Source organism: Pan troglodytes, chromosome 19 (assembly GCF_028858775.2).
Source record: "Pan troglodytes isolate AG18354 chromosome 19, NHGRI_mPanTro3-v2.0_pri, whole genome shotgun sequence".
In the NCBI taxonomy this organism is placed as follows: Eukaryota; Metazoa; Chordata; class Mammalia; order Primates; family Hominidae; genus Pan; species Pan troglodytes.
The window spans coordinates 16,689,014-16,705,116 of record NC_072417.2 but is presented as its reverse complement, the minus strand read 5'-3'; positions in this window follow the sequence as shown (position 1 = coordinate 16,705,116).

The following is a 16,103-nucleotide window of genomic DNA, read 5'->3' as shown; positions in this document are numbered from 1 at the left end:
ACAGGAGAAATGGCAGGAAGAGGAGGTTGAAGCTAAGCTATGAAGGCCTTGGGGTGTCAGTCCAGGAAGTGAGAAGACATAGAAGTCTAAAGTTGGGGAATGTGATGCTCGGATATTCAATAAGAAAGTCCAATCAGGGCCGGGCGCTGTGGCTCACGCCTGTAATCCCAACACTTTGGGAGGCCGAGGTGGGTGGATCACGAGATCAGGAGATGGAGACCATCCTGGCTAACACGGTGAAACCCCGTCTCTACTGAAAATACAAAAAATTAGCCGAGCGTGGTGGCGGGCGCCTGTAGTCCCAGCTACTCAGGAGGCTGAGGCAGGAGAATGGCGTGAACCCGGGAGGCGGAGCTTGCAGTGAGCCAAGATGGCACCACTGCACTCCAGCCTGGGCGACAGAGTGAGACTCTGTCTCAAAAAAAAAAAAAAAAAAAAACAGAAAGTCCAATGAACATTAGGGATAACGATGACCAGAGGCCAAGAGACCTGATGCATAGGTCTGGGTAATTCCAATTACTATTTTTTTTTTTTTTTTTTGAGGCAGGGACTCACTTTGTCACCCAGGCTGGGGTGCAGCGGTGTGATCTCAGCTCACTGCAGCCCCAACCTCCTGGGCTCAAGCAATCCTTCCACCTCAGTGCCCCATGTAGCTGGGACCACAGGCGCATGCCATGATGCCCAGCTAATTTTTTTTGTATTTTTGGTAGAGATGGAGTTTTGCCATGTTGCCCAGGCTGGTCTCAAAGTCCTGATTGCAAGTGATCCACCAGCCTTGACCTCCCAAAGTGCTAGGATTACAGGTGTGAGCCACCGCGCCCAGCCCCAATTACTCTTATGAATCAAAATTATAGCAGAATGGGATGAAATTATCTTTGGAAACCATCTCTATCCCCCTGGTTGCATAGGTGATGAACCTGATGCCCAGAGAGGGGCAGCAACTTGCTGATGATCACACAGAAGTCAGTAGCTGACCAGCACTGGTAGCAGCAGCTCGAGGAGAGGTGGACATTCTTTCTTTTGTCTTTTGTGACTCCTGGTGCTGAGCAGAAACCAAATTGGTGACTTCATGAATTGTGGAATCCCAGCACGTCTGGGAGGTTTGTGTAAAATGATGCTAGTAATAAATTTTTTCCCCTCGAGGACAATGAAGTACAAAAGGAGGGGGCCAGTGCTTGACAGGAGCTCTGATTAAAGCAAAATACAGACGTTTTCAACAATAAAGGCTGCTGGCGCCACAGAGAAATGAGTGACGCAAAATACAACAGCCCGAGGCCGAGCTGGGAGAGAAGGGGGGCTGCAGGGTGACTGAGTCAGAGGCTGAATGAGCTGGAGGTGGGGAAGACACCTGTGGCTGCTGTCTTATAGCTCCATTGCTGCAGTAAAAATTCTGCCCGTTGCATCCAGGCGGGCCCCCCGCCCTGATGCCTATACCCCCACTCTCCTCTTGCCAGGGAGTCCTGTGGCTTCCTGCATAGCAGACAGGGTAACTGCATGCTATAGATTCTGATCAAGGAATTTTTTCTGCACAAATTTATTTTTAAAAAGTAACTCATTGAATTAACTTGCAGTGGTATGGTCTTTATTTTCTTTTCTTTTTCTTTTTCTTTTTTTTTTTTTAGCATTCTGCCACTTAAAAATAAATAATAGACACAATCCCACAGCCCAGACTCCCATAGGCTCGGCTCTCCCCTGGAGATGCAGCTTAGGGTATGAGTAAGCTAAGGCTCAGGTGACCCCTCAAGAAGGGGAGGAAGTTCCCACACTTGGATTCCCTTTCTCACACCTAGGCAGTGCTCACAGCCTACCTTGTACAGTGTGTTCTTCATCAGTGCATATCTTGTGCTCCAGGTAGGTCATGTGCTGCAGGAGGAGAGGCCCTGTGGCATCTCCCTCCAAGAAATGGCCGTACACACCATGCTCAGGAGAAGCCAGGCTCTGGTTACTCAGAGCAGAGTGTCTGGGTCCTCCCTTCCATGAGCCTCAGTTTCCTCATCTGTCACATAGAGGATCAATCTGCATCACCTTTGAGTTTGCCTGAAGCATCAATGAATAGGGCATTTGTCCCCTAGACTGGTCTAGCTGTGGTTTCTGCCAGTGACTCAGAGGGGGTCTGACCCAGGATATGTGTAGAGAGCCTGATGTTTCTTGGAGGGAGTGCCTTAATCCATCTGGGCTGCTGTAACAAGCATGCCATAGGCTGGGGCTTTCAAACAACAGACATTTATTTCTCTCAGTTCTGGAGGCTGGGAAGTCCAAGATCAGGGTGTTGGCCAATTCAGTTCCTGATGAGGGCTCTCTTCCTTGTTTGCACACAGCTACCTTTTTGCTGTGTCCTCTCATAGAAGGGGTAGAAATCATATCTCTTGTGTCTCTTCTCAACAGGGCACTAATTACCTCCCAAAGGCACTACCTCTTAAAACCATCACATTAGGGAATGAGGCTTCAACACATGAGTTTTGGGAGGATACAAACATTCAGTCCATAGTGGGGGTAAGCGGGGGCTGTGAGCCTACAAATGCGGGATCTGAGCACTAGCTTGGAAGGCGCTTATAGGGTCTGGAGTCCATCCTCACTAAAAGGCACAGTGAATGGTGTGAGCTGGTGGAGGCCCCATGGGCTGAAGCATGGCCACCGACAAGTACAACCCTCTTCCCCAATCTGGGTCTCATTTCTTTACTTGAAAAGTAAAAATAGGTAATGCCTCTGTTCACTGTTGTGAACAGAGAATGACATTATGAATGAGCAAATGATCTTTTCTTTTTCTTTTGTTATTATTGTTAGTATTCTAATTATACAAATAATATATGAATATATTGTTATCGCACACATTTAAACAATGATGTTAACATGTAAGTAGACCTTTACCATCTATCCCAGGCCCCCGACCCTCCTTGGAGGTAACCACTATTCTCATTAAATGTCTGTTCATCTATGACTTTTATTTACACGCACATACATAGGCACGTTTAGAAATAAAGAACTTTCTTTTTCTTTTTTTCTCTTTTATTTTTTAATTTTAATTTTATTTTATTTGAGATGGAGTCTCACTCTGTCACCCAGGCTGGAGTGCAGTGGCACAATCTCAGCTCACTGCAACCTCTGCCACCCAGGTTCAAGTGACTGTCCTGCCTCACCCTCCCAAGCAGCTGGGATTACAGGTGCCTGCCACCATGCCCAGCTAATTTTCGTATTTTTAGTAGAGACTGGGTTTCACCATCTTGGTCAGGCTGGTCTTGAACTCCTGACCTCGTGATCCACCCACCTCGGCCTCCCAAAGTGCGGGGATTACAGGTGTCAGCCACTGCGCCAGGCCTTTTTTTTTTCTTTTATAATGAGATTGTATTAACTGGGTCTTCTGATCAGGATCACACAAGGTTGCCATCAAGGTGTCCACTAGGCTGTGTTCTCATCTGGAGGCTTGAATGGGAGAAGTGTCCAAGTTCATTCCAGCTCATTCAGCCTGTTGGAAGAATACATTTCCTTGTAGCTGCATGACTGAGGGCCCCATTTTTTTTTTTTTTTTTTTTTTTTACTGGCTATTAGATAGAGACTGCCCCTGGTGCTAGAGGCCACCCAAAGCTCTTTGCCACATGGCCGTCTCCCTATCTCTAGGCAGTTAGCACATGACGGTTTGCTTTTCAAGGCCAGCAAGAGACTGTTTTCAACCTGCTAAGACATAGTCCTGAAAATGTAAGGTGGTCATGAGAGTAATAGCTCATCACCCTTGAAATATTCTATTGGTTAAAAACCCACCCACACTCAAGGGGAGGGGATTACACAAGGGTGGACTCAGTGTGGGTCACCTTAGGGTAGGTCTACCCCAGGGTGGTAATATTCCTCTTCCAAGCCCTGTGTTGGTTCCACAGTCCTGCCCTCTCTCCCTGCTACTTCCCTACACCTCGCCTAAATCTTTGTAAATAGCCTCTTTATTAAATTGTCCTCAAATTACACAGTCTGAACATGCTGTTTTTGTGCCTGACCTGTCACAGAGACCAGTAGCCAGGGCACAGTTTTGCAAACTATATATGTGAAGGGTAAAATCCAAGGGGAAGGATGAAGGTAAAAAGGAAACAAAGACAGGGCTTGCGAATTCTTTCCAAACCCAAGCAGTCCATACACAAGCAGAAAGTCCGATTTATTAGTATGGAATAAGAGATAAACACGTCTTCCTCCTTCCTCTACCAGATTCTATAAGGAAAAGTTATTCTTAAACACCCCTGACTTCTCTCCTCACTGTAACCTCTATCTGCTTCTGCCAGAAGAGGAGTGAATTATTTGGCTGGTGCCTTTGGGACTGGGACCTGGGCCGCCTCACTTAGTTTCTCCTTCTGCTTCCTCTTTGAACTCCACCTGCTGCAGAGCGTGTGTATTCTGCACTGCTGCTTCATGCAGAGGAGGCCTGGTAATGTTCAGCCTTGCCTGCGGCCTGTGTCTCTTTCTAATTCTGGGGTTCAGAATATGGAAGCACATGGTTGTAGCATATCCCAACCATATCCTCCAAACCAGCTTTAAAAGGACTATATTTTGACTTTTTAAATGATAGCCATTCTGACTCATGTGAGATGATATCTCATGTGGGTTTTTATATTTATTTATTTATTTATTTATTTATGAGATGGAGTCTCACTCTGTTACCCATGCTGGAGTGCAGTGGCATAACCTCGGCTCACTGCAACCTCCGTCTCCCAGGTCCGAGCGATTCTTCTGCCTCAGCCTCCGGAGCAGCTGGAATTACAGGTGTGTACCACCACACACTGCTAATTTTTTTTTTTTTTTTTTTTTTTGTATTTTTAGTAGAAATGGGTTTTCACCATGTTGGCTATGTCACCAGGCTATTCTGGAACTCCTGACCTCAAGTGGCCCGCCCACCTCGGCTTCCCAAAGTACAGGCGCTCATTGTGGTTTTGATTTGTATTTCTCTGATGACTAGTGATGTTGAACATTTTTTCATATGCTTATTGGTTGCTTATATGTCTTCTTTTGAGAAGTGTCTGTTCATGTCTTTTGCCCACTTTTTCATGGGGTTGTTTGGCTTTTGCTTGTTAAGTTGTTTAAGCTCCTTAGGGATTCTGGATATTAGACCTTTGTTGGATGCATAATTTGAAAATATTTTCTTTCATTCTATAGGGTGTCTGTTTACTCTGTTGATAGTTTCTTTAGCTGTGAAGAAGCTCTTTAGTTTAATTAGGTCCACTTTTTTGTTGTTGCAGTTGCTTTTGAGGACTTAGTCATAATTTTTTTCCCAAGGCCAATGTCCAGAATGGTATTTCCTAGGTTTTCTTCTAGGATTCTTATAGTTTGAGGTTTAACTATAGTTTGAGGTTTAACTTATAGTTTGAGGTTTAAATTTGACATTTAAATCTTTAATCCATCTTGAGTTAATTTTTGTATGTAGTGAAAGACAGGAGTCCAGCTTCATTCTTCTGCGTATGGCTAGCCAGTTGTCCCAGCACCATTTATTGAATAGGGAACCCTTTCCCCACTGCTTATTTTTGTCAGCCTTGTTGAAAATCAGATGGCTACCAGGTGTGTGGCTTTATTTCTGGGTTCTCTATTCTGTTCCATTGATCTATGTGTCTGTTTTTGTACCAGTACTGCTGTTCTGGTTATTGTAGCCTTATGGTATAGTTTGAAGTTAAGTAATGTGATTTCCTCCAGCTTTGTTCTTTTTGCTTAAGATTGCTTTGGCCATTTAGGCTCTTTTTGGTTCCATATGAATTTTAGATTTTTTTCTAGTTCTGTAAAAAATGATGTTGGTTGTTTGATAGGAATTGCATTGAATCTTTAGATTGCTTTGGACGGCGTGGCTATTTTAACAGTATTGATCCTTCCCATCCATGAGCATGGAATGTTTTTCTATTTGTTTGTGTCATCTATGATTTCTTTCAACAGCGTTTTGTAGTTCTCCTTATAGAGGTAGTTCACCTCCTTGGTTAGATGTATTTCTAGTTATTTTTTTGTGGTTATTGTAAATGGAATTGCATTCTTGATCTTGCTTGTAGCTTGAATGTTATTGTTATGTAGAAAGGCTACTGATTTTTCTACACTGATTTTGTATCCTGAAACTTTATTGAAATTTTTATCAGATCCAGGAGGCTTTTGGCAGTTTTCAGGGTTTTCCAGGCATAGAATCATATAACCAGTGAACAGAGATGGTTTAACTTCTTTTTTTCCTATTTGGATGCCTTTTATTTCTTCCTCTTGCCTGATTGCTCTGGCTAGGACTTCTAGTACTATATTAAATAGGAGTGGTGAGAGTGGGCATCCTTGTCTTGTTCCAGTTCTCTGGGGAAATGCTTTCTGCTTTGGCTCATTTGGTATGATGTTGGCTGTGGATTTGTCATAGATGGCTCTTATTATTTTGTGATACTACTTTATCATATGGATAATACTTTATTATATAATAATAATAGGTTCCTTCAATGCCTGGTTTGTTGAGTTTTTTTTTTATCATGAACGGATGTTGGATTCTATTGAAGGCTTTTTCCACATGTATTGAGATAATCATATGGTCTTTGTTTCTAATTCTGTTTATGTGGTGAATCACATTGATTTGCGTATGTTGAACCAATGTTGCATCCTACAAATGAAGCCTACTTGATTGTGGTGAATTAACTTTTTGATGTGCTGCTAGATTCTGTTGGCTAGTATTTTGTTGAAGATTTTTGTGTCTATGTTCATCAGGGATATTGGCCTGTAGTTTTATTTATTTTTTTTGTTGTGTCTTTGCCAGGTTTTGGTAGCAGGGAGATGCTGATTTTGTAGAATGAGTTAGAGCAGAGTCCCTCCTCCTCGATTTTTTGGATAGTTTTAGTAGAATTGGTACCAGCTCTTCTTTGTATGTCTGGTAGAATTTGGCTATTCCATCTGGTCTGGGTGTTTTTTGTTTTGTTTTGTTTTTTTGGTTGGTAGGTTTTTTATTATCGATTCAGTCTCAGAACTCATTATTGGTCTCTTCAGCGTTTCAGTTTCTCCTGATTCAGTCTTGGGAGGCTGTGTGCTTCCAGGAATTTTTCCGTATCCTCTAAATTTTCTAGTTTGTGCTCTTAGAGATGTTAATAGTAGTCTCTGAGGAGTCTTTGTCTTGCTGTGGGATCAGCTGTAATGTTACCTTTGTCATTTCTGATTGTGCTTATTGGGATCTTCTCTCTTTTTTTTTTCTTTGTTAATCTAGCTAGTGGACCATCGATCTTGTTTATGCTTTTAAGTTAGTTCAGCCATTGTGGAAAGCAGTTTGGAGATGTCTCAAGTAACTTAAAACAGAACTACCATTTCACTCAGCAATCCCATGACTGGGTGTATCTCCAAAAGAAAATAAATCATTCTACCAAAAAGACACATGCACTTGTATGTTCATTGCAGCACTATTCACAATAGCAGAGACATGGAATCATCCTAGATGCCCATCAACAGTGGATTGGATAAAGAAAATGTAGTCCATGTACACTATGGAGTACTATGCAGTCATAAAAAAGAACAAAGTTATGTTCTTTGCAGCAGCATGCATGCAGCAGGAGGCCATTATCCCAAGTGAATTAATACAGGAACAAAAACCCAACTCCTGCATGCTCTCACTTATAAGTAGGAGCTAAACGTTGGGCACTCATGGAAAGATGCTCTCAATTGAAACTGGGGACTACTAGAGGGGGCAGGGAGGGAGAGGGACAAGGATTAAAAAACCACTTCTTGGGTGCAATGCTCACTCTCTGGGTGCTGGGATCATTTGTATCCCAAACCTCAACATCATGCAATATACCCATGTAACAAACCTGCAAGTGTATCCCCCAAATCTAAAATAAAAGTTGAAATTATAAAATAAAATAAAGTATCTCTATAGACAAAATAAAAATACAGTTATCAGGTGAAAAAAAAAAGCCCTGAAGGCCAGGCACAGTGGCTCATACCTGTAATCCCAGCATTTTGGGAGGCTGAGGTGGGCGGATCTTGAGGTCAGGGGTTCGAGACCAGCCTGACCAACATGGTGAAACCCCGACCCTACTAAAAATACAAAAATTAGCCAGGCGTGGTGGCGTGTGCCTTTAATCCCAGCTACTTGGGAGGCTGAGGCAGGAGAGTCACTTGAACCCAGGAGGCAGAGGTTGTGGAGAGCCGAGATCGTGCCACTGCACTCCAGCCTGGGCAACAGAGCGAGGCTCCATCTCAAAAACAAAAATAAAAATAAAATAAAAATTTTTAAAAAGCCCTGTAGCTGCAAGAGACGTGGTTTCATTCTATTTTATGGCTGAATAGAATTCCATTGCCTGTATGTACCACATTTTTTAATCTAATCATGTTCTGACTTTTAAATGACTGCAAAATAATGTGTACACGAGGACACAGAGTGTGGAATAATAGACATTGGAAACTTGGAAGGGTAGGAGAATGGGGGTGAGGGAAGATAAATTACTTAAAAGGTACAATGCATGTTATTCAGGTGATGGGTACACTACAAGCCCAGACTTCACCACTACACAATAAATCCATGTAACAAATTTGTATTAATACTTGTACTCCTTAAAGGTATACAAATAATAATTTAAAAAGTACCATATCTGATATTTTGACCTTCATTGGCAAGACTTCCTTTGTCTCTTCATCAACCTATCACGTACAGTTGAATAATAATCATGGAAATTCAAACCAAATAAGATTTGCCCTTTTACTTGTCACAATGGCTAACATTTTAAAGTGAAAATACTCAGTGCTGGTGAGATTGCAGAGAGATGGGCATCTCATTTGTTTTTGTTAGGGGCAAAAATTGGCACAAATATTCTGAAGTACAATTCAGAAATGTGAGTCAGAAGCCTTAATAGGTTCATAATCAATAATTTCAAGATTTGGATAATAAAGTAATCTGAGATGCAAAGAAAGACATACAAAGATTAATTTCAGCATTGTGAATATGAGCAAATCTTGAGGAGAGAAACTTAAAGGCTTATCAGTAAGAAAAAAGTAAAGCCAGCCACATTCCCATGAATTAGTAGGTACCCTTCAAAACGATACTTTCAATGAGCATTTAATGACGGAAGAAAATGATTCTTTTTTTTTTTTTTTGAGATGGAGTCTCATTCTGTTGCCCAGGCTGAAGTGCAGTGGCACGATCTCGGCTCACTGCAATCTCCACCTCCCAGGTTCAAGCGATTCTCCTGCGTCAGCCTCCCGAGTAGCTGGGACTACAGACGTGTGCCACCGCACCTGGCTGATGTTTTGTATTTTTAGTTGAGATGGGGTTTCACCAGGTTAGCCAGGATGGTGGTCTCGATCTCCTGATCTCGTGATCCGCCTGCCTTGGCCTCCCAAAGTGCTGGGATTACAGGCGTGAGCCACCGTGCCCAGCCCTGGCAGAAAATGATTCTAATATGATACAAAGTGAAAAGAGCAGAAGAGAACATTCTTGAGCATATGATGCTGACTGTGAACACGTGGAAGAGAAAAGACTGGGTTGATTCTGTGTGATAGTTACAAGCCCTTCTTGATTTATTTTTTTGTTTTCTACAGCCCACCTATTTCTATTGTAAACATGCATAGTCTACCCACCCCACTCCCCCAGTTACTCAGGAAAAAGGAGACCCATGTGCTATCCTCTTTCTGGGAATCTGTGATGTCACCAAAGGATCTTTGCTGGAGTATGGAGTGAGTTGCATGATGTTTTCTGCAAGAGGAGTCTTCCCTAGTCTTTCAAAACAGGATGCTGACTTCCTGATGTTCTGGGGCTGTGTGTCCAAAGGGGCAGCCTTGCTGAGGAAGCACCCCCCAGAATGTTCTTCCGCCGACCTCTCATCCTGTGGTTTCTCCCGGGAACTCTCACCAGTCTTTCTCTCTGTCCCCCATGAGGACTTTTGGAAGGTGTTATTCTCTTGCGTGGGCATTACACTCCTGATGTTCCTGATTGTGCTGTTGCAGCGCAGGCTTCCTTTCAGTGTTTGACCAGCAGATACACCCACACAGATGTGCACGCAGAACCTCAGCATTGCCCTTTATGAATATGCAGAGTTGTATAGCTGCCCTGCCACTGGGTCTGGCAGTGGGTCCTCGTCACTAAGGAAGTGACCCTGGCTTTTTGCTTTGCATGAATAACAGGAAGGGGCCTCAGAAGAGGGGATGAAGTGGCCATTCTGAGCAGCACCATCTACGTCAGCAGAAACTGGAAGGCCGAGACCCATGGAGAAGCTGGGAGGAGTTGCCAGAGAGAGGAAAATTCCAAACCCTGCCCATCTTATCCGTGAGGACCAGCCCCTGAGTCTGTTTCTGCTTGCTGCTAGAGGCTGGGCACTGGGCCTGGGCACTGGGCCTAGGAGGTCTGGGAAGACACAGTGAAGGGAAGGTGCTTTGGGAGAGAGAGCCGTGATGAGGGCCAGGTCTTACCAAGGATGCTGTGCTTGGTGGGCATGACCTAGTGTGGCCTTTCAAACAGAAGGAACACATCTCTCGTTTGAGATGGTATCTTTTGCTTTCCACATATCCTTAAAGTAGAAGAGTTAACTCATGTGGTCTGTGCCGACAGGGTGTTGCCCAGACTCTAAACAGATCCTAAGTCATTAGCCGCTGGGTGAATGGAAATGAGGACTTGGGGAGAGGGATATGCACCCCTGGCTGCCCCAGCAGTGGGGAGAGGTGTGCCAAGTCATTACACTGAATTGTGGTACAGGTCAGGGGTCCAAGCACAAGCTGTGGACTCTATTAGAGGCTCAGTCTAAGGCTGATATCAGCTTAGCTAGGCCAGCCCTGTGTCTGTAGAGGAGGTAGTGGCTTAATCTAAGGCCATGACCGCCCTCTATCAGTGACTGAGGCCTGCAGCTGACATCAGGGCCTATTGGGTGGCCAGGTTAGAGTCAATGTTCTTCCTCTTATTCTAAAAGACTCAATTGGCTCAGTAGGAGAGGCACAAGGATTATCTGCTGGACTCTGCCTTGGTGTCACCCCTGAGAATGTGCCTAAGGACAAGGACAATTCTAAGAAGCCGAGGACTCAGAAACCAAACTTCCCATACATCAGTGCCCCAGTTGCCACTGCCCTTCCTGCCTCCCCGTCCCCCAGTCCAGCCTTGCTAGCACCACCTCATCTCCCGACCCACACCTGTGAGCCCAGGCTGGTGTGTGATGGCAGAATCCAGTGAGGGGGTGTCAGATGCTCACCCCGGGGAAGCTTACAATCTGACTGGGCAGGTTTGGGACCTGTGGGAACAAGAGCAGTTCCATACACCATGGCCCTGATTAGGAGCCTCCTGTGCTCTGAGGAGAGGCAGCTCCAGATAGCTGGGGCAGCCAGGGGGGACTTCCTGGAGGAGGTGACGTTGGCACTGACTGGTAAAACTCTGGCAGGCAGTAAGGCCAGAACCCAGTCCTATCAAGAGACATATAAAAACCTGGCACTACCAAAAGCCTTTTCTAGATGTTACTTGACTTCAGGCACAATATTTTGATAGTTTCCACATAGGATGAATCTGAAACATATGCATTAACTTCTTCTTAAAGATATATACTTGTTTTAGTTAGCAAGATGTAACATGGGGTTTGATGAAAGTACAGTAACTGAAGAACTGTGTGGGATCCAAGACTGGGAGGTCTCAGAAGCTACAGTGTCACTGTGTGGGATCCAAGACTGGGAAGTCTCAGAGGCTAGAGTGTCACTGTGTGGGATCCAAGACTGGGCGGTCTCAGAGGCTAGAGTGTCACTGTGTGGAATCCAAGACTGGGAGGTCTCAGAGGCTAGAGTGTCACTGTGTGGAATCCAAGACTGGGAGGTCTCAGAGGCTAGAGTGTCACTGTGTGGAATCCAAGACTGGGAGGTCTCAGAGGCTAGAGTGTCTTGCTGTCTGTACCTGGAAGCCACTTCTCCAGTTCACACACGGCAGGGACTTGAGACGCATTACCTGCCCCAGGTGCTCTTCTGAAGATGTTCTAGCACCCAAAAGCTCAAGTCCAAAGTCAGGCTGGATTTTAATGTGTTTCTTCTACTACAGAGGATGCAGACACAAGCTGGGTCTACCCTCACTGAGGATCTCTTGGCTTGGAAAAGACAGTGAAGCTCTGATCCTCTAAATTTGTTTGGTCATGTTTATTCTCGTCAAACCTCCCCTTCTTCCCTTGAGTCTTTCTGATGCAGGTGGTCCTTACATCCCACATTGAGATAGTCTAGCTACACTTCTATTAATCCGCACTACAAAGAGAGATTTTTGTGAGGATTAAGGTTTGGTATTGCTTAACCACAGACCTGAGATGAATCCAGACACCCCTTTCACAACTGGTATGTCACCTGCCTTACTTTGGCATGGAAATGGCCCTTTGAGGTGGTGCCCTCAGATCTCCGTCACTGAATGAGGGTTCTTCCTGTGGACAGGGTGATGTAGAAGAAAACGGCCATTCTTGCAAGCATGTGTTTGGATGAGCAATTTTTCAGAACACAAATGCCACCAAAGTTTGTTGACAAAGTGAATCCTGCGGTGTGAGGTGGAAGGATATCTCACTGCATTAGTTGTCTACTATATAAAAAAAAGTTACAACAAAGTTAATGGCTTAAAACAACAATCAGACTTTATGATCTACCATGGTTTCTACGGGTCGGGGTTTGGGAGCAGCTTGGGTGTGCAGTTCTGGCTCAGGGTCTCTGCAGGGCTGCCATCATCTGGAGGCTTGACTGGAGCCAGAGGCCCTGCCTTCGGTGCAACTCACTCACATGGTTGGCAAGTCGGTGCTTTGCTGTGATCTAACTGTTCGTATCTCCCCCGAATTCATACGTTGAAATCCTGGTCCTCAAGGATTAGGGTTAGGAAATCCTAACCCTCACTGACTGGACTCGGCCCCAGCAGCAGCCTGCACAGCCCGATCAGAGTCTCAGCCACAGGCTGGTGGTGCCAGGAGTGTCCAGAAATGCTCCACACAACCCGAGGTTCAGCACAGGGATACTGAGACCCGTCACCTCAGGGTGATTTTTTTAGAAGGTGGAGCCTTTGAGAGGTGATTCAGGAGGGCTTCACCTTATGGATGGGATTAATGCTCTCATAAAAGAGGCCAGAAAGCGACTCCTCTTCCCTTCTGGTGTGTGAAGTTACATTGAAAAGATGGTCGTCTGTGAACCAGGAAGTGGACCCTGGCCAGACATTGTACCTGCTGGGGCTTTGATCTTGGACTTCCAGCCTTCAGAACTGTGAGAAATACATTTCTGGGGTTTTTTTGTTTTTTTTTTTTTTTTTTGATGGAGTTTCACTCTTTGTTGCCCAGGCTACAGTGCAGTGGGACGATCTCGGCTCACTGCAACCTCTACCTCCTGGATTCAAACGATTCTCCTGTCTCAGCCTCCTGAGTAGCTGGGACTACAGGCGCACGCCACCACGCCCAGCTAATTTTTGTATTTTTAGTAGAGACCGGGTTTCACCATATTGGCCAGGCTGGTCTCAAACTCCTGACCTCAGGTGCTCCACCCACGTCAGCCTCCCAAAGTGCTGGGATTACAGGTGTGAGCCACCGTGCCCGGCCAAATTTCTGTTGTTTATAAGCTGCCCAGTCCATGGTATTTTGTGATAGCCACCTGAGCGGTTGGAGACAGTGCTGGGTGTTGGCAGGGGGCTTCTGTTGCTGTCCACGCAAGCAATGCCACAGGGCTACTAGAGTGTCCTCACGATATGGTAACTGATGTCCCCCAGAGGGAGTGATTCAAAGGAGGGAGATGGAAGCAGTAGTGTCTTTTATGACCTAGGCTTGGAAGCCACATATCATTACTTTTTCCATGTTCTATTGGCCACCTAGGCCAATCTGGTGTGATGTGAGAGGGAACTGCACAAGCCACGAAAGCAGGCAGTGAGGAAACCATTGCAGAGGCTAGAGGTTCCATTACTAAGTAACTCACACGCATCCAATCCAGCTGGACATCCCGTGGTGGCAGTAAATTACTCTGTTCAAGTCACCTGCAGAGATTTCCCACTCAGAGAGGGCCCGCTGGGATTGGTCTTCCACCCTGAGACCACCCCACCATTTATAACATGTCACATTATAGTCATTAGTCACTGAGTCACTAAGGGAATGCCCAAATGCTTGGTGAGATGTGAATGATACTTGAGCACTGAGGAGAAAAAAGGCAGAGAAGGGTGATGGGTTAATAGGGGTAATAGTGATGAATTAGGAGCCGGAAGACCTGGGTCCTACTCAGTAAACCAGTGGGCACTGCCTGTGTGCCGGTGAGAAGAACACTCTCAGTTAGCAGAGGTCTAGGGGGATGCTGAAGTGGGTGGTTCTGGAGTTAGATAACTGGTCACCTGCTCGCCAACGGACTGACTGTCTCTGAGCTCTGCCTCTTTATATGGATAGCTTGCCTGATGCGCACCGGTGATCAGTGAGTGCTAGCTACTATTATTGGAGGGCTATTATGCCTACAATAACCCAGCTCTCAGCTCAGGCCCTGTGCCATGTGTATTCCAGAAATTATCTTACCAACTGTCCCAGCACCTCTCAGGATTCAACTTCCATTCCCACCATCATTGCCCATGGGCACACCATGGCTGCCACAGCCACAGGCACAGGGACATGGGCCAATTCACATCTTTCAGAATGTGGGTATAGATGCAGGTGAGTCGGAAGATTTGTGGAGAGAGAGGGGATGATCCAGGCTTGTCTGGTTGCTTCTATTTTCTCTGAGAATTCAAAAGCAAGGTTGTCAGCCCAGAGAGGGCCTGAGAATTTGTGCTGGGCCAAGATCAGAGGCAAAGGGAATCCCTTTGTCTGGGGTGTTATTTCTGCACAAAGAACCTCTAGGGCGAGGCCCAGGCCAACAGCTTCATTAATGCCACATTGGAAAAGTCCTCCAAGCATCCCGCCTTTTGGAGCTGGGCCTGCAAAGCGCTTAGAATAGCACTTGGTTTGCTGTGGTTGCTGCTGCCGTGGCTGCTGTAGCGGCTCTCACCCCGACCACTCCTCTTTGCTTCCTTCAGCCAGGAGATGGGGATATTGTGGGGTGTAGCACACAGGCCACGTCCAGCAGGTCTGCAGCAATGGCAATGGGGCTCTGCTGGGAGTCACTGACCGAACTCGGCCCCAGCAGCATCCTGGACAACCCGATCAGAGTCTCATCTGCAGGCTGATGGTGCCAGGAGTGTCCAGTAGTCCTCCATACAACCTGAGGTTCAGCACGGGGATACTGAGACCCAGTGAGAAAAAGTGACTCGTCCTATATACCACAAAGAGCCTGGAAGAATTGAGGCTAAAACCCAGAGCACCTGACTCCCCTGACTGGGGCTCTTTCTACCACTCTTCATTGCCTTTTCTTCTATGCATATATCCAGGCTGTCTTTGTGGAGCTCCCCTGACATTTAGCTTCTGCTTTGATTGATATCTTATCTGTGGGCATGCTGGTCTGGGCCCCAGCAGCCTCCATAGAAGTTTGAGCCGTAACATTCCTTGAAGATATAATACAAGTTAAGAACCAGGCTTGTGTTAAGTGTGGGATATTACCAGTGAATGAGGCACATTCAGCCTCTATCCCAGAGAACCCCAAAGAGCAGTATGTGAGGCAGACAGTGTTAGACAAGGCCAAAAAAACAAGTGAATTGCAATACCCAAAAATGAGGGCAGTAGCAGGAGCATGGATGAGGCATGATGAGAGCCCCGTGGGGTGGGTGAGGACACTGTCCTTGGAGAATCTGTGAAGTCTTGCCCAGGAGGTGACCCCTGAGTCATCAGTGAAGGAGAGATCAACCTTGTTAGATGTGTGGCCTCGCTTTGAACGCATGACTTAAGTCCACAGTGCCTCAGTTTCCCTGGCTATAAAACAGGGAATAAGAACAGCATCCTCCTCACAGAGTTATTCTAAGGATTAAAAAACACCTATGACATGCTAAGCAGGGGACTGGCACATAGTAAACGCTCAGCGAGTTCTGATTGTTGACGCTACTGTTATTATCACAGAGGCCCCTAGTGGTCCATCACCAGGGGATCTTTTCAGAAACCAAGGGAAGGGCTAGGGCAGACAGCACTGGGCATATTGAAGAGAAAGGGAACTCAAGAAGCCTGAAATATGAAGCCAGGATCAGTGGAGGCAAAATCCATTCTCAGTAGAGGCAGAATCCGTCTCATTATCATAGCTGGCCAGAGAGCTGGGTCCCTCCTAGA